Source organism: Anomaloglossus baeobatrachus, chromosome 6, assembly GCF_048569485.1.
Source record: "Anomaloglossus baeobatrachus isolate aAnoBae1 chromosome 6, aAnoBae1.hap1, whole genome shotgun sequence".
In the NCBI taxonomy this organism is placed as follows: domain Eukaryota; kingdom Metazoa; phylum Chordata; class Amphibia; order Anura; family Aromobatidae; genus Anomaloglossus; species Anomaloglossus baeobatrachus.
In genome coordinates this window covers 380,260,539-380,284,151 of record NC_134358.1, presented here as the reverse complement: position 1 = coordinate 380,284,151, position 23,613 = coordinate 380,260,539, and the positions used below count along the sequence as shown (strand labels likewise).

At 50.1% G+C, this 23,613-nt stretch overlaps 1 protein-coding gene across 5 annotated transcripts in view; it reads left to right on the top strand.

The window, feature by feature from the left end:
* GOLGA4 (golgin A4) overlaps window positions 1–23,613 on the top strand; it is a 246,749-nt gene that overhangs the window by 103,663 nt on the left and 119,473 nt on the right. The gene's annotated exons all lie outside the window — the stretch shown is intronic.

Sequence of the window (23,613 nt, the reverse complement as noted above, 5' to 3'; positions counted from 1 at the left end):
TTGAGTTCCCAAGCTCACCAGTCAATTCCATTTTTCTCAGAATGTACCAGACTGTTGATTTTGCTACTCCAAGCATGTCTGCTATCTCTCTGATGGATTTTTTCTTTTTTTATCAGCCTCAGGATGTTCTGCTTCACCTCAATTGAGAGTTCCTTAGACCGCATGTTGTCTGGTCACAGCAACCGCTTCCAAATGCAAAACCACACACCTGTAATCAACCCCAGACCTTTTAACTACTTCATTGATTACAGGTTAACGAGGGAGACGCCTTCAGAGTTAATTGCAGCCCTTAGAGTCCCTTGTCCAATTACTTTTGGTCCCTTTAAAAAGAGGAGGCTATGCATTACAGAGCTATGATTCCTAAACCCTTTCTCCGATTTGGATGTGAAAACTCTCATATTGCAGCTGGGAGTGTGCACTTTCAGCCCATATTATATATATAATTGTAATAACAAAACTTGTGTCACTGTCCAAATATTTCTGGCCCTGACTGTATATGTGTATATAATATATTTGCCTTATTCTGTCTGTGTGTCTTGTTCCAAAATGACATCATTACAGTGACAACCATCGCATTAGCCGCTCGGCCACCACGCCCCTCGCACACTTTGCCCGCTCGGCCACGCCCCCGCACACTTTGCCCGCTCGGCCACGCCCCCCGCACACAGGGCAACTATACTCCTCCCCCCCATGACTACTCCTCCTATTATACTCCTCTTCCCCCCAGGACTACTCCTCCCATTATACTCCTCTCCCCCCAGGACTACTCCTCCTATTATACTCCTCTCTCCCCAGGGCTACTCCACCTATTATACTCCTCTCCCCCCAGAACTACTCCTCCTATTATACTCCTCTCTCTCCAGGACTACTCCTCCTATTATAATACTCCTCTCTCCCCAGGACTACTCCTCTCCCCCCAGGACTACTCCTCCTATTATACTCCTCTCCCCCCAGGACTACTCCTCCTATTATACTCCTCTCCCCCCCAGGACTACTCCTCCTATTATACTCCTCTCTCCCCAGGACTACGCCTCCTATTGTACTCCTCTCTCCCCATGACTAATCCTCCTATTATACTCCTCTCTCTCCAGGACTACTCCTCCTATTATACTCCTCACCCCACAGGACGACTACTCCTATTATACTCCTCTCCCCTTCCAGGATTCCTCCACCTATTATACTCCTCTCTCTCCAGAACTACTCCTCCTATTATACTCCTTTCTCTCCAGGACTACTACTCCTATTATACTCCTCACCCCACAGGACTACTCCTCCTATTATACTCCTCTCTCTCCAGGACTACTCCTCCTATTATACTCCTCCCCCCAAAGGACTACTCCTCCTATTATACTCCTCCCCCCAAAGGACTACTCCTCCTATTATACTCCTCACCCCCCAGGACTACTCCTCCTATTATACGCCTCTTCCCCCAGGACTACTCCTCCTAATATACTCCTCTCTCCCCAGGACTACTCCTCCTATTATACTCCTCTCTCCCCAGGACTACTCCTCCTATTATACTCCTCTCTCCCCAGGACTACTCCTCCTATTATACTCCTCTCCCCCTAGGACTACTCCTCCTATTATACTCCTCTCTCCCCAGGACTACTCCTCCTATTATACTCCTCTCTCTCCAGGAGGTACTCCTCCTATTATACTCCTCACCCCTCAGGACTATTCCTCCTATTATACTCCTCTCTCCCCAGGACTACTCCTCCTATTATACTCCTCACCCCACAGGACGACTACTCCTATTATACTCCTCTCCCCTTCCAGGACTCCTCCACCTATTAGACACCTCCCCCCCAGGACTACTCCTCCTATTATACTCCTCTTCCCCCAGGACTACTCCTCCTATTATACTCCTCTGTCCCCAGGACTACTCCTCCTATTATACTAGTCTCTCCCCAGGACTACTCCTCCTATTATACTCCTCTCTCTCCAGGACTACTACTCCTGTTATACTCCTCACCCCACAGGACTACTCCTCCTATTATACTCCTCTTCCCCCAGGACTACTCCTCTTATTATACTCCTCTCTCTCCAGGACTACTCCTCCTATTACACTTCTCTCTCCCCAGGACTACTCCTCCTATTATTCTCCTCTCTCCCCCTAGGACTACTTCTCCTATTATACTCCTCTCTCCCCAGGACTACTCTTCGTATTATACTCCTCACCCCACAGGACTACTCCTCCTATTATACTCCTCTCCCCCCAGGACTACTCCTCTCCCCCGAGAACTACTCTTCCTATTATACTCCTCTCCCCCAGGACTACTCCTCCAACACACACTGCTCAAAACATACCTCCCCCAAAACACACACACACACACACACACACACACACACACACACACACACACACACACCCACCCCACACACACACACCCACACAAACCGCAGAATACTTACAGCACCACACACACACACAACGCTGCAGACACACAGTGCTCCACAAACAACGCAACACACAAACAACACCGCTCTCACACCCCCCGAGACACAGACAACACCCAGAACATTTACAGCGCCCTACACAAACACTTGGCAACTACACACAACAACATCTATATATATAGAACAAAAATCGTACATTAACTACACAATAAATTCTAGAATACCCTATGCGTTAGAATCGGGCCACCTTCTAGTATTTATAATTATCTCCTTACATAATCACCAGTTTTGTCTGTTCCCCTATTCCGTCATTGTCCGTTGCGCAGCCGCAGTTCGAAAAATGCTCCGGCTTCCGGGTCCTCACTGCATGCATGCATACACAAACGCATAGCAGACACACATAGCAGACACCGAACACGTACACACACATAGCGCACATGCATGTATACACTGAACACAGACACACACACACTGCTGTATACTCACCTGTCCGGGGCTGCCGCCGCTTCTGCTGTCAGCCTTTTACTGCAGTTAAATGCTTTGTGGCGCCGTAAAGCATTCAACTGTAGTAAAGCCATGACATCAACCTGCAGCGGCTGCTTCGTACACCGGCCGCTATCATGGAGGTGTCTGTGTGCTGCAGCTGGAGGCTCCGCGGGCACGGAGGACAGGTGAGACACTGCATAATAGGGGACAGAAGGGAACCAGCAGGAGCACAATGTGTTCATTACTGCAGAGGACTTCGGCCCCCCCCCCCACCAAATCTATATGACTTCAGCCCCCCCCCACCAAATCTATATGCCCCCAGACCCCCTCCACTAGATCTGTATACCCCCAGCCCCCCTCCACCGGATCTGTATACCCCCAGCCCCCCTCCACCAGATCTGTACTGTATGCCCCCAGCCCCCCTCCACCAGATTTGTATGCCCCCAGCCCCCCTCCACCAGATCTGTATGCCCCCAGCCCCCCTCCACCAGATCTGTATGCCCCCAGCCCCCCTCCACCAGATCTGTATGCCCCCAGCCCCCCTCCACCAGATCTGTATGCCCCCAGCCCCCCTCCACCAGATCTGTATGCCCCCAGCCCCCCTCCACCAGATCTTTATGCCCCCAGCCCCCCTCCACCAGATCTGTATGCCCCCAGCCCCCCTCCACCAGATCTGTATGCCCCCAGCCCCCCTCCACCAGATCTGTATGCCTCCAGCCCCCCTCCACCAGATCTGTATGCCCCCAGCTTCCCTCCACCAGATCTGTATGCCCCCAGCCTCCCTCCACCAGATCTGTATGCCCCCAGCCTCCCTCCACCAGATCTGTATGCCCCCAGCCCCCCCCACCAGATCTGTATCCCCCAGCCCCCCCCCCCACCAGATCTGTATCCCCCCAGCCCCCCCCACCAGATCTGTATCCCCCCAGCCTCCCTCCACCAGATCTGTATGCCCCCAGCCCCCCCCACCAGATCTGTATGCCCCCAGCCCCCCCCACCAGATATGTATGCCCCCAGCCTCCCCCCCCACCAGATCTGTATGCCCCCAGCCTCCCCCCCCACCAGATCTGTATGCCCCCAGCCCTCCCCCACCAGATCTGTATGCCCCCAGCCTCCCCCCCACCAGATCTGTATGCCCCTAGCCCCCCCACCAGATCTGTATACCCCCAGCCCCCCTTCTCACCAGATCTGTATACCCCCAGCACCCCCCCTCACCAGATCTGTATGCCCCCAGCCCCCCCACCAGATCTGTATGTCCCCAGCCCCCTCCACCAGATATGTATGCCCCCAGCCCCCCTCCCACCAGATATGTATGTCCCCAGCCCCCCCCCACCAGATCTTTATGCCCCCAGCCTCCCCACCACTGCTCCTGTCAGCACCACTAAGCATAGACAGATGTTTATTCCACCGCGCTCCCGATGCGATAGCATCGGGCCTATTTCTAGTAATTTATATATTTTTATGTATTCTGGTGTCCGTTTTTTCCAATCATCCCACAATTGTCCACCTTCAATTCTATTCTTCTTTTCTCCCATATTGAGTCCCCTTTGCTCACCAGATTGCGCTCCTGCACGCTGTTCTTACATACATTCACTCATTGTTAATTCTCGGCCCCGGTTTTTGATCACACTTCTTTCTTTACTTTTTCTTAATTAAGTCTCCTTTAATACACGTATTTTATGATCTTACTATCCATTCACTGACCATGCTGGGTTTTTTTTCCCCGTTCCTTTATTGAATACAATCATTGAACAATGAAAATTATCTCTCCAGGAGGTGTGTTTTTGCCATTTGCCTCCAGTTTTTTGACTATTTAAGCGCCAGCATCTCTCTTTGTGTCCTCATTGCTCTTTTTTCCTGATTAATGAGTTTATTTAACTCTGAAATACATAGAATAATAAAATTGCTTTTTTGTTCAACACTATCTTCTCCATTGGGCATCTTCTGGACAGTGCAGCAGATTTATCCATAATATCCTTTTCCATTATTGAGAATGACTAGGGCAGAGAAAGTCTTTTAGGAATTTGTGTCATTATGCTAAAATGTTAAATTGATAAAAAAAAACCCCTAATTATATGTGAAATAACAGAGCAAATTTATTGCTTAAATTTGTTCGCCCTGAACAGGTTCCGAGGGCCAAATGCATACTGTTTCTGTACCAACTGTCTGTGCCCTCTTCACCTTCCTTCATAACCGTGCTCCCCCAGATCAGACACTCTAAAGGGGGCTTTACACGCAACAATATCGCTAACGAGATCTCGTTTGGGTCACGGAATTCCTGACGCACATCCGGCCTTGTTAGCGACGTCGTTGCGTGTGACACCTATGAGCGACCGCTAACTATCAAAATTACTCACCTAATCGTTGATTGTTGACACATCGTTCATTTCCCAAATGTCGTTGCTGGTTCAGGACGCAGGTTGTTGGTCGTTCCTGAGGCAGCACACATTGCTATGTGTGACACCCCAGGAACGACGAACAGCACCGTACCTGCATCCTCTGGCAACGAGGTAGGCGTGACTTTCATGCGGCTGCTCTCCGCCCCTCCCCTTCTATTGGACGCCTGCCGTGTGCCGTCGCTGTGACGCCGCACTAACCGCCCCATTAGTAAAGAGGCTGTTCGCCGGCCACAGCGACATCGCTAGGCAGGTAAGCACGTGTGACGGCGATTTGCCCGTGACGCACAAATGACGGGGCGGGTGCTTTCACCAGCGACATTGCTAGCGATGTGACTGCGTGTAAAGCAGCCTTAAGGCTATATGTGCACACTGCAGTTTTTTCTGCACACAAACTGTAACTAAAACTGCGCCTTGTCACAGGGAGCCTGGAAATGTAAAACTATACGCTTGTAATGATGGCGCATTTTTGCCGCCATTTTACCGTGATTTTGCTGCGTCTTTGTTGATGCGTTTTTTAAGGGAGAAACATAGGATAGCATAATTGATAGCCAGAATAAATGGATAGATAGACTAGATAGAAAGACTAAACATCTCTGGCGCTAATCTTGCCAAGATTTAAAACTATCTCCTTTGTGAAGCCGGCTCTTGATCATCTTTTGGGGGAGAATCGCAGGGCCCCATACACATTGGTCTGTTTGCTGAGGCGGTCGATGCCAACAGGTACAGATAATGTTTATCTGGTTTAAGGACCCTTTATATATTAGACTTGGCCTACGTTCACATGTGGAGTTTTTTGCTTTGTTTGTTTTTTTTTTTAAATACAAATTAAAAGATACTTTCTATGGTGCCAGCAAAAGTTATGAAATGTCAAAAATCTGAATGCACAGGGTTGTTTTTTTTTTTTCTTCGGCGCTCTATTGGGAGACCCAGACGATTGGGTGTATAGCACTGCCTCCGGAGGCCACACAAAGCAATTACACTAAAAAGTGTAAGGCCCCTCCCCTTCTGGCTATACACCCCCAGTGGGATCACTGGCTCACCAGTTTTCTGCTTTGTGCGAAGGAGGTCAGACATCCACGCATAGCTCCACTGTTTGTAGTCAGCAGTAGCTGCTGGCTATATCGGATGGAAGAAAAGAGGGCCCATATGGGGCCCCCAGCATGCTCCCTTCTCACCCGCGGTGGTGCTTGTAAGGTTGAGGTACCTATTGCTGGTACAGAGGCTGGAGCCCACATGCTGTTTTCCTTCCACATCCCCTGGAGGGCTCTGTGGAAGTGGGATCTTGCCGGCCCCCAAGCCCTGGGGCCGGGCTCCATCCACAGACCCAGAGAACCTGCTGGATTTGGAGCGGGAGTGCCGTTCAGGGACAAGGCCCTGCAACTTTCAGGTACTCTGTGTCCCCGGCAGGCACGGACATTCTCAAGGCTTGCTGAGCGTTATAGTGCGCCGGGGACAGTAGCGCTGGGGTTAGGTCACTGCAGCTTTGCTGAGTGACGTTACATGTTGGGAACTACTGCGCCGACCGCTACTGGAGCGGCGGCGCAGCTGCGACTTGTGGTGCGCCGGGGACTTTGCGCCGACCGCGCTTTTACGGCGGCGGCGCTTCTAACTTTAGCCCCCGGCTTCTGCGGCCTAGCGCCGCTTCGTTCCCGCCCCCCACCCTGTCATTCAGGGTAGGGGAGAGACGCTGCTCAATTGGCAGCGCCGAGGGCTGGAGCTTTATTTACATGCTCCAGCCCTCTCACTAGGCACAGTGGGAAGCAGGCTTCCCGCTCTTCGTCTGTATACGCCCAGGGCCCGCCCCCCCTCTCCACAAGGACGCCGGCAGCCATTACACATGCGGTCTGGCTGGGGAGAGGCAGCAGGCTCTGGGAGACCCAGACTAAAGGGATTTCGGCGACCACACACCCGCTCCTTAGCGGGCGGTAAGCTGCACTTTAGTGCTGGCCCCACTAGTGCCTCAGTGTTATATTAGTGTACTTTTTTCTTGGTACCATATATATATATAGTTGCACTGTAAGGTCGCTTCTTGGCTGGACACCCTGTACTGCTCTGAGGAGGCAGCAACATGTCATCCGCAAAACGCAAGGGTGCCAAGGCACAGGCTGTGTACAAAACTGTTTGTACTGCATGTGGGGCTAATCTACCAGCAGGCTCCAACGACTCTCATTGTGTGCAATGTTCAGTCCCAGTGGCACTTCGTCAGCCAGAGCCTATGGTGGTAGTGGCCCAGGCAGAGACGCCTGTGAACCCTGCCCCGGTGACGGGGACAGACTTTGCAGTTTTTGCTGATAAAATGTCTGTGACTATGGCAAAAATCCTGGAGACCTTGCAGTCCAGGCCAGTTGCTCAGACCATGGACACTGCTGTGTCTATGCTCTCCGGTCCCCCTCAGTTGGAACTAATCCGTACTTCAGGGGGGTCTCAAGCATCACAGGCTGAAGTCTCTGACTCAGATGACAGTCCCAGGCAGCCTAAGCGAGCTCGCTGGGAAAGACCCTCCACATCATCACACTGCTCAGGGTCTCAGCGACAAGAGTCTCTCTGTGATGAGACTGAGGACGGTGATCAGGATTCTAATCCTGAGGCCCCTCTCAATCTGGATGCCCCTGATGGTGACGCCATGGTTAATGACCTTATATCGGCAATTAATAGACTGTTGGATATTTCTCCCCCAGCCCCTTCTGCAGAGGAGGCAGCTGCACAGCAGGAGAAGTTCCATTTCCTATATCCCAAGCGTAAATTAAGTGCTTTTTCTTTTTCGCTCCTAATTGGGAGACCCAGACAGTGGGTGTATAGCTACTGCCTCTGGAGGCCGCACAAAGAACTACACTTAAAAGTGTAAGGCCCCTCCCCTTCTGGCTATACACCCTCCCGTAGGAGTACAGATTCCTCAGTTTTAGCTTTGTGCGCAAGGAGGTCAGACACGCACGCATAGCTCCATTGTTTTTAGTCAGCAGCAGCTGCTGACTATGTCGGATGGAAGAAAAGAGGACACATATAGTGTCCCCAGCATGCTCCCTTCTCACCCCACTTATGTCGGAGGTGTTTGTAAGGTTGAGGTACCCATTGCGGGTACGGCGGCAGGAGCCCACATGCTGATTCCTTCCCCATCCCTTTTTACAGGGCTCTGGGTGAAGTGGGATTTACCGGTCTCCAGGCACAGAGACCGTGCTCCATCTACAGCCCCTGGAGAAGATGCTGGATGGAGCGGAGTACATCAGGGACATGGCCCTGCTTCCTCAAGGTACTCTGTGTCCCCGTGTATCTGGCGCTCACACCGCAGCATGCTGGGTGTTGTAGTGCGCCGGGGGACGTCAGCGCTGCGGCGCCTGTGCCATGGCCTCATTCAGCTTTGCTGAAGCAGGCACATTTATGGGAATAGGCCGCGCCGGCCGCTGGGACTGCGGCGCGGCTGGCACTTGTAGTGCGCCGGGGACTTCAGCGCGGCCTGCGCTTTTACGGCGGCCGCGCTGATAACTACAGTCCCCGGCTTTTGCGGCCTGCTTCCTTTCGTTCCCGCCCCCACACCTGCCAGTCAGGAGAGGGGCGGGACGCTGCCCACGTCCAGAACTCGGTCGCGCCGGCCGCTCGAACAGCGGCGCGGCTGGCACTTGCGGTGCGCCGGGGACTTCAGCGCGGCCCGCGCTTTTACGGCGGCCGCGCTGATAACTCGAGTCCCCGGCTTTTGCGGCCTGCTTTCGTTCGTTCCCGCCCACAGACCTGCCAGTCAGGAGAGGGGCGGGACGCTGGCCCGTGCATCAGCGCTGAGGGCTGGAGTCGTTTTTACATACTCCAGCCCTCACAGTCAGCACAGAGGGGACACTGTTCCCGCACTTTTGTTTGGGAACTCCCACGGACCGCCCCTCTCCACAGTAGCCGGCAGCCATTCTTGCTGACACGCTGAGCTGCAGAGGGGAGCCGGGGAGACCCAGACAAGGCATTCTGCAGCCTCTTACCCGCTGTTCAGCGGGCGGTAAGCAGCCCTCAGGGCTCACCCCCTCTTGTGCTCGTAGTATTCTTAGTATTTTGTTGCTACAAATACTTGGTATTACATAGCGCTGGTCGCCCTTTGGCTATAGACTCTCTCACATGCAGAGAGCCAGCAGCATGTCGCCCGTAAAACGCAAGGGTGCCAAGGCACAGACATTGTATGCTTCCTGCACCGCATGTGGGACTTTTCTACCGGCAGGCTCCACGGACCCCCATTGTGTGCAGTGCTCGGCCCCTGCGGCGCTTGCACAGTCGGGACCTCTGCTGGACGTGTCCCAGGGTGTACCACCTGTGAATGCTGTCCAGGTGACAGGAACTGAGTTTGCAGCTTTTGCTGACAGAATGTCTCTCACTATGTCACAAATTCTTGACACATTGCGAGCTAGGCCTGTACTTCAGACCACGGACACTGTGCATGTATTGCCCCCTGGTCCCCCTCAGCTCCTAGCTCCGGGACGGGCATCTACACCTCAGGGTGAAGACTCTGACTCGGACGATGGCCCCGGGCAGCCTAAGCGGGCTCGTTATGACGGGCCTTCACATTCATCTCAATGGTCTGGATCCCAGCGGGATGAATCTATGGGTGATGAGGCGGACTTAACTGATCAGGATTCTGATCCTGGGACCGCTCTCAATCTAGATACACCAGATGGTGACGCAATAGTTAATGATCTTATATTTAACATCAATAAGATGTTGAATATTTCCCCACCAGCTCCTCCTGTAGAGGAGTCAGCTTCGCAGCACGAGAGAATCCATTTCAGATACCCTAAGCGTACATTAAGCACTTTTCTGGACCACGCTGACTTCAGAGACGCAATCCAGAAACCCCACGCTTATCCTGAAAGGCGTTTTCCTAAACGACTTAAAGATACACGCTACCCTTTTCCCTCTGAAGTGGTCAAGGGTTGGACCCAGTGTCCAAAAGTGGATCCTCCAATTTCCAGGCTTGCAGCCAGATCCTTGGTTGCTGTTGAAGATGGAGCGGCACTTAAAGATGCCACTGACAGGCAGATGGAGCTCTGGCTGAAATCCATCTATGAAGCGATTGGAGCGTCATTAGCGCCTTCTTTTGCGGCCGTATGGGCACTCCAAGCTATCACGGCCGGGCTTGCGCGAGTCGACTCAGTCACACGTGCATTTGCCCCGCAGGTAGCACCATTGACCTCGCAAATGGCGGCATTCGCGTCGTACGCGATTAATGCTGTTCTTGACGCTACAAGCCGCACGGCAGTGGCGTCAGCCAACTCAGTTGTTTTGCGTAGGGCTCTGTGGTTGAGACATTGGAAAGCAGATTCTCATTCCAAGAAGTGCTTAACCAATTTGCCTTTTTCTCGTGACCGATTGTTTGGAGAGCGTTTGGATGAAATCATCAAACACTCCAAGGGTAAGGACTCTTCCTTACCGCAACACAGACAAAACAAGCCCCAACAGAGGAGGGGTCAGTCTGGTTATCGGTCCTTTCGAGGACAGGGCAGGTCCCAATTCGCCTCGTCAAAAAAGACTCAAAAGGACCAGAGACGTTCAAATTCTTGGAGGTCTCAGTCACGCCCAAAAAGACCAGCCGGAGGAACCGTTGCCAAAACGACGTCCTCCTGACTTGCGGTCTCCGATGCCCACACCCGCGGTCGGTGGGAGGCTGTCCCACTTTGGCGACATTTGGCTAGCAAATGTCAAAGACCGTTGGGTGAGAGATATTCTATCTCACGGGTACAGGATAGAGTTCGGTTCTCGTCCGCCAACTCGTTTCTTCAGAACTTCTCCACCACCAGACCGAGCCGATGCTCTGTTGCAGGCGGTGGCCGCTCTAAAGGCGGAAGGAGTGGTGACCTCCGTCCCTCTTCAGGAACAGGGTCACGGTTTTTACTCCAATCTGTTTGTGGTCCCAAAAAAGGACGGATCGTATCGTCCCGTCCTGGATCTGAAGTTGCTCAACAGACACGTAAAAGTCAGGAGGTTCCGGATGGAATCCCTACGCTCCGTCATAGCCTCAATGTCTCAGGGAGATTTTCTAGCATCAATAGACATCAAAGATGCGTATCTCCACGTGCCGATTGCACCAGAGCATCAGCGTTTCCTACGTTTCGTCATACACGACGAGCACCTACAGTTCGTAGCGTTACCCTTCGGTCTGGCAACAGCCCCCCGGGTCTTCACCAAAGTCATGGCAGCAGTAGTAGCTGTTCTGCACTCGCAGGGTCACTCGGTCATCCCGTACCTAGACGACCTGCTTATAAAGGCATCCTCTCAAGAAGCATGCCAACACAGTCTGAAGGTGGCGCTAGACACTCTCCAGACTTTCGGGTGGATTATCAACTTTCCAAAGTCTCATCTAACCCCGACCCAATCTCTGACTTATCTTGGCATGGAGTTTCATACTCTATCAGCGATAGTGAGGCTTCCACTGGACAAGCAGTGCTCGCTACGGACTGGAGTGCAATCTCTCCTTCAGAGCCAGTCGCACTCACTGAGGCGCCTCATGCATTTCCTAGGAAAGATGGTAGCAGCAATGGAGGCAGTCCCGTTCGCGCAGTTTCATCTGCGCCCTCTCCAATGGGACATTCTGCGCCAATGGGATGGGAAATCGACGTCCCTCGACAGGACTGTCTCCCTCTCTCAGACTGCCAAGGATTCTCTACGTTGGTGGCTTCTCCCCAACTCATTGTCACAGGGAAAGTCGTTCCTTCCCCCGTCCTGGGCAGTGGTCACGACAGATGCGAGCCTATCAGGGTGGGGAGCGGTGTTTCTCCACCACAGGGCTCAGGGGATGTGGACTCAGGAAGAGTCCACCTTGCAGATCAATGTTCTGGAAATCAGAGCAATCTACCTTGCCCTGCGAGCCTTCCAACAATGGCTGGAAGGCAAGCAGATTCGGATTCAGTCGGACAATTCCACGGCGGTGGCGTACATCAACCACCAAGGGGGAACACGCAGTCGCCAAGCTTTTCAAGAAGTCCAGCGGATTTTGACGTGGGTGGAAAGCAGAGCGTCCACCATATCTGCAGTTCACATCCCAGGCGTGGAAAACTGGGAAGCAGACTTTCTCAGTCGCCAGGGCATGGACGCAGGAGAATGGTCCCTTCACCCGGACGTGTTTCAACAGATCTGTTGCCGCTGGGGGTCGCCGGACGTCGATCTGATGGCGTCACGGCACAACAACAAGGTCCCAGTTTTCATGGCACAGTCTCACGATCACCGAGCGCTGGCGGCAGACGCCTTGGTTCAGGATTGGTCGCAATTCCGACTCCCCTATGTGTTCCCACCTCTAGCATTGTTACCCAGAGTTCTCCGGAAAATCAAGTCCGACTGCCAGCGAGCCATACTCGTCGCTCCAAATTGGCCAAGAAGGTCGTGGTACCCGGATCTGTGGCATCTCACGGTAGGCCAACCGTGGGCACTACCAGACCGTCCAGATCTGCTGTCTCAAGGGCCGTTTTTCCATCTGAATTCTGCGGCCCTGAACCTGACTGTGTGGCCATTGAGTCCTGGATCCTAGCGGCCTCAGGTTTATCTCAGGGAGTTGTTGCCACAATGAGACAGGCTAGAAAACCATCCTCAGCTAAGATCTATCACAGGACGTGGAAGATATTCTTAGCGTGGTGCTTGGCTCAAGGGTTTTCTCCCTGGCCATTTGCATTGCCAATTTTTCTTTCCTTCCTGCAGTCTGGGTTGGAAAAAGGTTTGTCCCTTAGCTCGCTTAAGGGTCAAGTCTCCGCGTTATCCGTATTCTTTCAGAAGCGCTTGGCACAGCTTTCTAAAGTACGCACGTTTCTCCAAGGAGTTTGTCATATCGTTCCTCCTTACAGACGGCCATTGGAACCCTGGGATCTGAACAAGGTTCTCCTTGCTCTTCAAAAGCCGCCTTTCGAGCCTTTGAAAGAGGTTCCCCTTTCTCGGCTTTCACAAAAGGTAGTTTTTCTTGTAGCGGTCACGTCTCTTCGAAGAGTGTCCGAGCTGGCGGCGTTATCTTGCAAATCTCCCTTCCTGGTATTTCACCAAGACAAGGTAGTACTGCGTCCAATTCCAGAGTTTTCTCCCAAGGTGGTTTCTTCCTTTCATCTCAATCAGGATATCACTTTGCCATCTTTGTGTCCGCATCCAGTTCACCAATTTGAAAAGGGTTTACATCTGTTGGACCTGGTGAGAGCACTCAGGATTTACATTTCTCGCACGGCGCCTCTACGCCGTTCGGATGCGCTCTTTGTCCTAGTCGCTGGTCAGCATAAGGGATCGCAAGCTTCCAAATCCACCCTGGCGCGGTGGATCAAGGAACCAATTCTTCACACATACCGTTCTGCTGGGCTTCAGATTCCATCTGGACTGAAGGCCCATTCTACCAGAGCCGTTGGTGCGTCCTGGGCGTTGAGGCATCAGGCTACGGCTCAGCAAGTGTGCCAGGCGGCTACCTGGTCGAGTCTGCACACGTTTACCAAACACTATCAAGTGCATACCTACGCTTCGGCAGACGCCAGCCTAGGTAGACAGGTCCTTCAGGCGGCGGTGGCCCACCTGTAGGAAGAGGCTGTATGACAGCCCGTTCATGTGGTATCTTTTTACCCACCCAGGGACTGCTTTTGGACGTCCCACTGTCTGGGTCTCCCAATTAGGAGCGAAAAAGAAGAAGGGAATTTTGTTTACTTACCGTAAATTCCTTTTCTTCTAGCTCCAATTGGGAGACCCAGCACCCGCCCTATCTGTTTTTAGGGTTTCGTTTTTTCGGGTGCACATGTTGTTCACGTTGTTTCTTAAGTTCTCCGATCTAGTTATCGGATTGAATTTGTTTTTGAAACTGTTATTGGCTTTCCTCCTTCTTGCTTTGGTACTAAAACTGAGGAATCTGTACTCCTACGGGAGGGTGTATAGCCAGAAGGGGAGGGGCCTTACACTTTTAAGTGTAGTTCTTTGTGCGGCCTCCAGAGGCAGTAGCTATACACCCACTGTCTGGGTCTCCCAATTGGAGCTAGAAGAAAAGGAATTTACGGTAAGTAAACAAAATTCCCTTCTTTGGACCACTCTGACTTCAGAGAATCGATCCAGAAACACGACGCTCATCCAGACAAGCGTTTCTCTAAACGTTCTAAGGATACCCGTTATCCTTTTCCCTCTGAGGTGGCCAGACGCTGGACCCAGTGTCCAAAGGTGGATCCCCCAATTTCCAAGCTTGCGGCTAGATCCATAGTCGCAGTAGAGGATGGCGCCTCACTTAAAGATGCCAACGACAGACAGATGGACCTTTGGTTGAAATCTGTCTATGAATCTATCGGCGCGTCGTTTGCTCCAGCATTCGCGGCCGTGTGGGCACTCCAAGCTATTTCAGCTGGTTTAGCACAGGTGGATGCTTTCATACATCCAGCAGTGCCGCAAGTGGCGTCCCTAACTTCGCAAATGTCTGCGTTTGCGACCTATGCTATCAATGCTGTCCTAGAATCTACGAGCCGTACCGCTATGGCGTCCGCCAATTCTGTGGTTTTGCGCAGAGCCTTGTGGTTAAAGGACTGGAAAGCAGATGCTGGTTCTAAAAAATGCTTAACCAGCTTGCCATTATCTAGAGACAGACTGTTTGGTGAGCCATTGGCTGAAATCATAAAACAGTCCAAGGGTAAGGACTCTTCCTTACCACAGCCCAGAGCAAGTAAACCTCAACAGAAAAAGTGGCAGTCGAGGTTTCGGTCCTTTCGAGGCTCGGGCAAGGCCCAATTCTCCTCGTCCAAAAGGACTCAGAAAGAACAAGGGAGCTCAGATTCCTGGCGGGCTCACTCACGCCCCAGGAAAGCAAATGGAGGAACCGCTTCCAAAGCGGCTACCTCATGACTTTCGGCCTCCTCCCTCCGCATCCTCGGTCGGTGGCAGGCTCTCCCGCTTTTGCGACATTTGGCTGTCACAGGTCAAAGACCGGTGGGTAACAGACATTCTGTCTCGCGGGTACAGAATCGAGTTCAGTTCTCGGCCTCCACTTCGGTTCTTCAGAACCTCCCCACACCCCAACCGAGCAGATGCCCTGCTGCAGGCGGTGGACTCTCTAAGAGCAGAAGGAGTCGTGATCCCTGTCCCCCCTCAGGAACGGGGGCGAGGATTTTACTCCAATCTCTTTGTGGTTCCAAAAAAGGACGGCTCCTTCCGTCCTGTTCTGGACCTAAAACTGCTCAACAAGCATGTGAACGCCAGGCGGTTCCGGATGGAATCCCTCCGCTCAGTCATTGCCTCAATGTCTCAAGGAGATTTCCTAGCATCAATAGACATCAAAGATGCTTATCTCCACGTGCCGATTGCTACAGAGCACCAATGCTTTCTACGCTTCGTGATAGGAGACGACCACCTTCAGTTCGTAGCTCTGCCATTTGGTCTGGCGACAGCCCCTCGGGTGTTCACCAAGATCATGGCGGCAGTGGTAGCAGTCTTGCACTCTCATGGACACTCTGTGATCCCTTACTTGGACGATCTACTGGTCAAGGCACCCTCTCAAGAGGCATGCCAACACAGCCTGAATGTTGCACTGGAGACTCTCCAGGCGTTCGGGTGGATCATCAACTTCCCAAAGTCAAATCTGTCACCGACCCAATCACTAACGTATCTTGGCATGGAGTTTCATACTCTCTCATCGATAGTGAAGCTTCCGCTGGACAAGCAGCGGTCTCTACAGACTGGGGTGCAGGCTCTCCTTCAAAGTCAGCCGCACTCCTTAAGACGCCTCATGCACTTCCTCGGGAAGATGGTGGCGGCAATAGAGGCGGTTCCGTTTGCGCAGTTTCATCTGCGTCCACTTCAATGGGACATTCTCCGCCAATGGGACGGGAAGTCAACATCCCTGGACAGGAAAGTCTCCCTTTCCCAGACGGCCAAAGACTCTCTGCAGTGGTGGCTTCTTCCCACCTCATTATCACAGGGAAGATCCTTCCTACCACCGTCTTGGGCGGTGGTCACGACAGACGCGAGTCTGTCAGGGTGGGGAGCAGTCTTTCTCCACCACAGGGCTCAGGGTACGTGGTCTCAGCAGGAGTCCACCCTTCAGATCAATGTTCTGGAAATCAGAGCAGTGTATCTTGCCCTACTAGCCTTCCAGCAGTGGCTGGAAGGAAGGCAGATCCGAATTCAGTCGGACAACTCCACAGCGGTGGCATACATCAACCACCAAGGGGGGACACGCAGTCGGCAAGCCTTCCAGGAAGTCCGGCGGATTCTGATGTGGGTGGAAGCCACAGCCTCCACCATATCCGCAGTTCACATCCCCGGCGTAGAAAACTAGGAAGCGGACTTCCTCAGTCGCCAGGGCATGGACGCAGGGGAATGGTCCCTTCACCCAGACGTGTTTCAGGAAATCTGTCGCCGCTGGGGGGTGCCGGACGTCGACCTAATGGCGTCACGGCACAACAACAAGGTCCCAACCTTCATGGCACGGTCTCGCGATCAAAGAGCGCTGGCGGCAGACGCCCTAGTGCAAGATTGGTCGCAGTTCCGGCTCCCTTATGTGTTTCCACCTCTGGCACTCTTGCCCAGAGTGCTACGCAAGATCAGATCCGATTGCAGCCGCGTCATACTTGTCGCCCCAGACTGGCCGAGGAGGGCGTGGTATCCGGATCTGTGGCAGCTCACGGTCGGCCAACCGTGGGCACTCCCAGACCGACCAGACTTACTGTCCCAAGGGCCGTTTTTCCATCGGAATTCTGCGGCCCTGAACCTGACTGTGTGGCCATTGAGTCCTGGATCCTAACGTCTTCAGGATTGTCCCAAGGGGTCGTTGCCACCATGAGACAGGCTAGGAAGCCCACGTCCGCTAAGATCTACCACAGAACGTGGAGGATATTTTTATCCTGGTGCTCTGCTCAGGGAATGTCTCCTTGGCCATTTGCATTGCCTACCTTTCTTTCTTTCCTGCAATCTGGGTTAGAAAAAGGTTTGTCGCTCGGCTCCCTTAAAGGTCAGGTCTCGGCGCTATCCGTCTTTTTTCAGAGGCGTTTGGCACGCCTTCCTAAGGTGCGCACGTTCCTACAGGGGGTTTGCCATATCGTACCCCCGTACAAGCGGCCGTTAGATCCATGGGATCTGAACAGGGTACTAGTTGCCCTCCAGAAGCCGCCCTTCGAGCCTCTGAAGGAGGTTTCACTTTCTAGACTATCACAGAAAGTGGCTTTTCTGGTAGCGATCACTTCTCTTCGGAGAGTGTCTGAGCTGGCAGCACTATCATCCAAGGCTCCCTTCCTGGTCTTCCACCAGGACAAGGTTGTGCTGCGCCCTATTCAGGAGTTTCTCCCGAAGGTGGTATCCTCTTTTCATCTTAATCAGGATATCTGTTTGCCTTCGTTTTGTCCTCATGCAGTTCATCGGTATGAGAAGGATTTACATTTGTTAGATCTGGTGAGAGCACTCAGAATCTACATTTCCCGCACGGCGCCCTTGCGCCGTTCGGATGCACTCTTTGTCCTTGTCGCTGGTAAGCGCAAAGGGTCGCAGGCTTCTAAGGCCACCCTGGCTCGATGGATCAAAGAACCAATTCTTGAAGCCTACCGTTCTGCTGGGCTTCCGGTTCCATCAGGGCTGAAGGCACATTCTACCAGAGCCGTGGGTGCATCCTGGGCATTACGACACCAGGCTACGGCTCAACAGGTGTGCCAGGCAGCTACCTGGTCGAGTCTGCACACTTTCACCAAACATTATCAGGTGCATACCTATGCTTCGGCGGACGCCAGCCTAGGTAGAAGAGTCCTGCAGGCGGCAGTTGCCTCCCCGTAGGGGAGGGCTGTCTTGCAGCTCTAACATGAGGTATTTCTTTACCCACCCAGGGACAGCTTTTGGACGTCCCAATCGTCTGGGTCTCCCAATGGAGCGCCGAAGAAGAAGGGAATTTTGTTACTTACCGTAAATTCCTTTTCTTCTAGCTCTTATTGGGAGACCCAGCACCCGCCCTGTTGTCCTTCGGGATTGTTGGTTTGTTTGCGGGTACACATGTTGTTCATGTTGAACGGTTTTCAGTTCTCCGATGTTACTCGGAGAGAATTTGTTTAAACCAGTTATTGGCTTTCCTCCTTCTTGCTTTTGCACTAAAACTGGTGAGCCAGTGATCCCACTGGGGGTGTATAGCCAGAAGGGGAGGGGCCTTACACTTTTTAGTGTAATTGCTTTGTGTGGCCTCCGGAGGCAGTGCTATACACCCAATCGTCTGGGTCTCCCAATAAGAGCTAGAAGAAAAGGAATTTACGGTAAGTAACAAAATTCCCTTCTTTTTTTCCGTTTGAATTTGAGAATTACATCATTTTTTTTAAATCTTCAGCATGTCAATTCTTTCAGCGTTTTTGCTTTGGGTTTTTTACGCATAATAAGCAATGAAAACGGGAAAAATGCAGCAAAAACAAAAAAAAAAATATTTTTTGTGAGAAATGAATTGTTATACATTTTTAATTGAAACGAATGCAGTTCGTTTTTTGGGGTTTTTTTTTTTTCTTAAAAAAAACAACCTCTAAATATAAAATTGATATTTTATTTTCATATTGCTAAGTATGTAATTATTAAAACTAGTTAACTATTAGAAAAAAATTGAATAGACACTTTTTTTTTCTTCTTTTTTAATGTCAGCTCTCAAAGAAAAAAAAAAAAAAGCAAATGTCGCATGGGACCCCAGTAAGCTACCTATATAAATTACAGCTCTCTTCACAAAAATGAAGTCACACAACTCTCTTGATTCCCACAATATGTCAGGGGTTTTTTTTTGTTTTTTTTTTTACCAGATTTATAACTTTGGTATTGCTGTAATTGTACTGACCGGTAGAGAAATGTTACCAGGTCATTTTTAGGTTGTAGAATCAAGTTCCATATACGAAAATCAATTCATTAGAAATATGATTACTTTTAATAGTGCCTTCCAAATATAAGAAGGCTACTTCTGGAAGTATGTCTAGTGACTCATTGACTTGGTTGAAAGCTGCAGTGATTTTTTTAGCCAAGGATTCTATTATTGGCTAACACTTCTAATTTCAGTTTCATGGATTTAAGCGGTGGCCACAAATTCCAGTTTGAAGCTCGGTTTCAATGTCCTGTCATTGTAGTGTGTTTATAATCATTGTACTCTTAACTGATCAGTCTCTGTAATTTCTCAAAATTTGAGTGCCAACAACTAAGCAGTTTTACACAATGGGCCTCACTTATCATAAGTACCTTAAGAAAAGGCAGCCTCGTAGGTCCAAGAAATCGGAGTATAGATGCCATCTCTACACCTTAAAAAGTGTAAAGAAAGAAGGAAGTATAAAGTCACCATAAAAAATAAAAACATGGTCCCTATGTACTCATCATCAATTTTGGGTATTAACCATAAGTGAAGCAATTACATTAAAGGGTAAGTATTTTAATGGATTGGATTTTTATGGATGTGGTGATACTGAATCCAAATGAGTCTTTGGGATTGTGGTGCCCGTACACCTTCGTTAACTAAAGGCTGAATGCTTTACCAACCAACAGCTCTTTCTCTTGACTTCTTTCACACATGTACACTATGCTATGCTCAGTTCTCAATGGGAAGATGGGAGTAAGCCACAGCCAGACGTTTCTGGAGAACTGCTTACTTAAGAGCCAGACTAAGGCTGGGGTCACACGTAGCGAAGCACAAACTATCCCACCAGCAATCCGACCTGGCAGGGATCGTTGGTGTGTCGCTACGTGGTCGCTGGTGAGCTGTCAATCAGGCAGATCTCACCAGCGACCAGCCATCAGCCACCAGCGACTCGTGTAACGATGCTGCGCTTGGTAACCAGGGTAAATATTGGGTAACTAAGCAAAGCGCTTTGCTTGGTTACCCGATATTTACCCTGGTTACCAGCGTACACCGCTTACAGGCTGCCAGCACTGGCTCCCTGTATACGTAGCTAGGGTACACATCGGGTTACTAAGCAAAGCGCTTTGCTTAGTTACCCAATATTTACCCTGGTTACCAATGTACGCTGCTTACACAGAGTCTGTGCTCGCTGGTCTCCCGCAGTCAAACACGCCGATGTGTGCTGCACAGCGGGAGACCAATGAGCAAAAAATGAACCAGAACAGTGTGTAACAATCAGCAATTTCACAGCGCGTGCCTTGTCGCTGCTTATTGTCACACACAGCGAGATCGCTGATGAAGTCACTGATACGTCACAAAACCTGTGACTCAGCAGCGATCTCGCTATGTGAGCAGTACCCCTTAAACATCAACTGAACATCTGATAAACATTGCAGTTGACAGTTCCCGCTGTTGCAGGTCTAATTTATATGGCACCTTTGGTTATGAAACTGCACTCCTTGCGATAATGGCCTGATTTGCCAGGGATGTATTTGTCAGCAAGTCTCAATTTAGAACTAGAACAACCTCACTAAGTGGACAACAAGTGTATGTTGCATTACATTTCTGATGTGTATGTGATTGAGGCTTTTAAGCCATAAGACTATAGTCTCCTCGGCGAATAACTCCAATACAATAATGAATTGGTTATAAAGGTGTAAGTAGTCCTGACCATTGTATCTTACTGTGTAGGTAGGGACTTTGGTCATATATCTAGCGTCACATGCTCTCACAAGTCATCTTATTTTTGTCTATTCATGCATGCCAATTAATGGTGCCTTTCCCAAGCCTTGTATGAGCAGGATTGGGGTAAGGGATGTTTATTACTTCAGTTATAATTTTAGAAGAATAATGGTAATAAAAATAACCTTGCTACTCAGACAACAAAGTAGTACTTAACCTCATATATATTGCCTTGTTACGTGTCTTAATTTTGGCTGTTCAGACACTTCAGATTTGATTTTTAAAGCACTATAGCCAAGAAAACGTGCCACAGGTCATTCTAAAATTGTTAAATTGATTTTCTTTTTGTATTTCAGTTATATTATCAATTTCAGATTAAAGTGTAGATTCTCAGCTTTAATTTGAGGGGATTCACCTGATTCCAGGTGCCGTATTTGCACTTGGAAGATGTTGCTGAGAATCCAGTACGTGTGGTCAAAGGAGCTTTCCATTGGAGAGAAAGAGAACATTGTTAGGCTAAAAGAAAAAATAATCCATCAGAGAGAGAGCAGAAATGTTTGGAGTGTCCAAATCAACAGTTTATACAAAACAAAATGAAAAAATAGGGGCGCAAAATGAGAAGCACCAGTGGGATTAGTGAAATTTTCCTTATTATATTGCTCACCTTAAAGGGTTGTGCACAACCCCAGTATTAGGCTGGATATTAGTAGTGGAGTTCCTTCTCGGACCGCACGTTAGTATTATATTTGTAGTGTGTTAACATCCAGACTCCATGTAACCAAACGCAGTGTGATCCTCTGGTCTCGTAGTATACGTCCGTTGTCCAACGTGTATAGTGCTGGTTAGATTTGCAATACTAATCAGGATAATATAGGGTTAATTTCAGACTGAATTCAAACAAGTAAGTATTAATCATTAACACACCCAATTGTTTTAAAGGTTTTTTTTATATATATATGTTGGTACTTTTAAAGTCTCCTTATTCGCCTGAGGAAGACAACATTGTTGTTGAAACGCGTTGTGACTATAAGGGACTACTAATAAAAGGATTGTTTTTTAAAATATCTCTAAAAAAACATTCCTGGTTTCCTTTAATCAGATATAGCACTCCATCAGACCGTTTTTTTTTTTTCCTTGCAAATCAACAGTTTGGTACATTCTTAAAACAAAAACAAAAAAAAAACCCACTCACTGGTAATCTTGGGAACTCAAAAAGGCCTGGACTTCCGTCGAAGACAACAGTGGTGGATGATCATAATATCCTTTCCATGAAGAAGAATACTCCTTAAAGGGAACCAAACTGCTAATGTCCGGGCGGGTTATGCACGTGTATTCCCGCCCCCCCCCTCGCCGCCGCCTGTTCCTCCCTCTCACTGGCCGTATGTAAATTTCTAATCTTCAGTTACACGGCGTCGGAGTTAGCGCCTGCGCATAGCGCTCAACGCCGCCGCCGTGTTTCTGAAGCCCACAGTATTATGGTGCATGCGCCCTCGCTTCTTCAGATCAGTTGTGACCGCGGGAGCGCGCGCTGTGTCACAACAGGATTGGAGAACAGCTGATCTTACCCTGATTAGCTGCAGCAGACGTCTCCTACGATATTGTCTGCTGCAGCTAATCGGTAAGATCAGCTGTTCTCCAGTCCTGTTGTGACCGCGCGCACTCCCACGGTCACAACGGATCTGAAGAAGCGAGGGTGCATGCGCCGCCCCCTCATGCACCGCCTTCTCATGCACCATAATACTGTGGGCTTCAGAAACACTGCGCCGGAGATGAGCGCTATGCGCAGGCGCTAACTCCGACGCTGTGTAACTGAAGATTAGACATTTACATACGGCCAGTGAGAGGGAGGAACAGGCGGCGTCGTGAATACATGTGCATAACCTGCCCGGACATTAGCAATGAGGTGCACACGTCAATCAAAAAGTGCATGAATTTTCAAACTTTATAAAGTTGAATTTCACAGCCTAAACACCCGAGCTGCCCACTAATGGTATGTACACACTGTACCTGATAGTACCAGTACTGCACTGGCTGCACCTTATATAGGAAAATGCTGATGTTTAGTTCCCTTTAACAACATCCCAAGTGAAGAATATTCTCCAGGAAATACGTGTTTCATTATCTCTAAGTATGTCTTAAAGAGAAGACATATGTTAAAGGCCGAAAAAAAGTGACCGTCAATTAATGTTAACTCATTTTTATTAGTACATATTAAAATAAAACTAAATATAAAATCAGCAAATGGTGTTTTGTATATCATAAATTTCATGCAGTGACACAGACAAAAAAATGTCATAAATATTTAAGTACTCCAGATGGAAACTATGCTAAAACATCTTCATATAGTAAAGAAAATGTCACTTAATTAACTCTACTGTTAGGCATAAGCTCTTGGTTTATTGATGAATCACCAGGCATGTAGCTTCTAGTTGGAGCTTTGTGTCTGCTACTCGGGATTATGGCTTGTAGCTGCTGCCACTGTGGCTTCTAAAGGCCCCTTTACACACTGAGACTTTCTAGGGATCCCAACCTGGCCGGGATCGCTACAAAGTCTCTGGCGAGCTGTCAAACAGGCAGACCTGGCCAACGACGCAACAGCGATCCGGACCTGCAGAACGACCTAGCTAGTCATTGGGGACGTTGTCAGGCCTAAAACACACATCCGTGAAAACCGGGAAAACTGTCGGCATACAGCAGACAGAGTAGCGCGATGAGAATGAACTCGGGTGAACTTCACCCGACTTCATTGTCATGCCGCGGGTCTGTCTGTGTGCCGTGTACTGATTAGCGGTCACCTGTGAAGGATTCACCGGTGACCGCTAATCCCCCGAGTGACTGAAGTGTCGTCCCCCCCCCCCC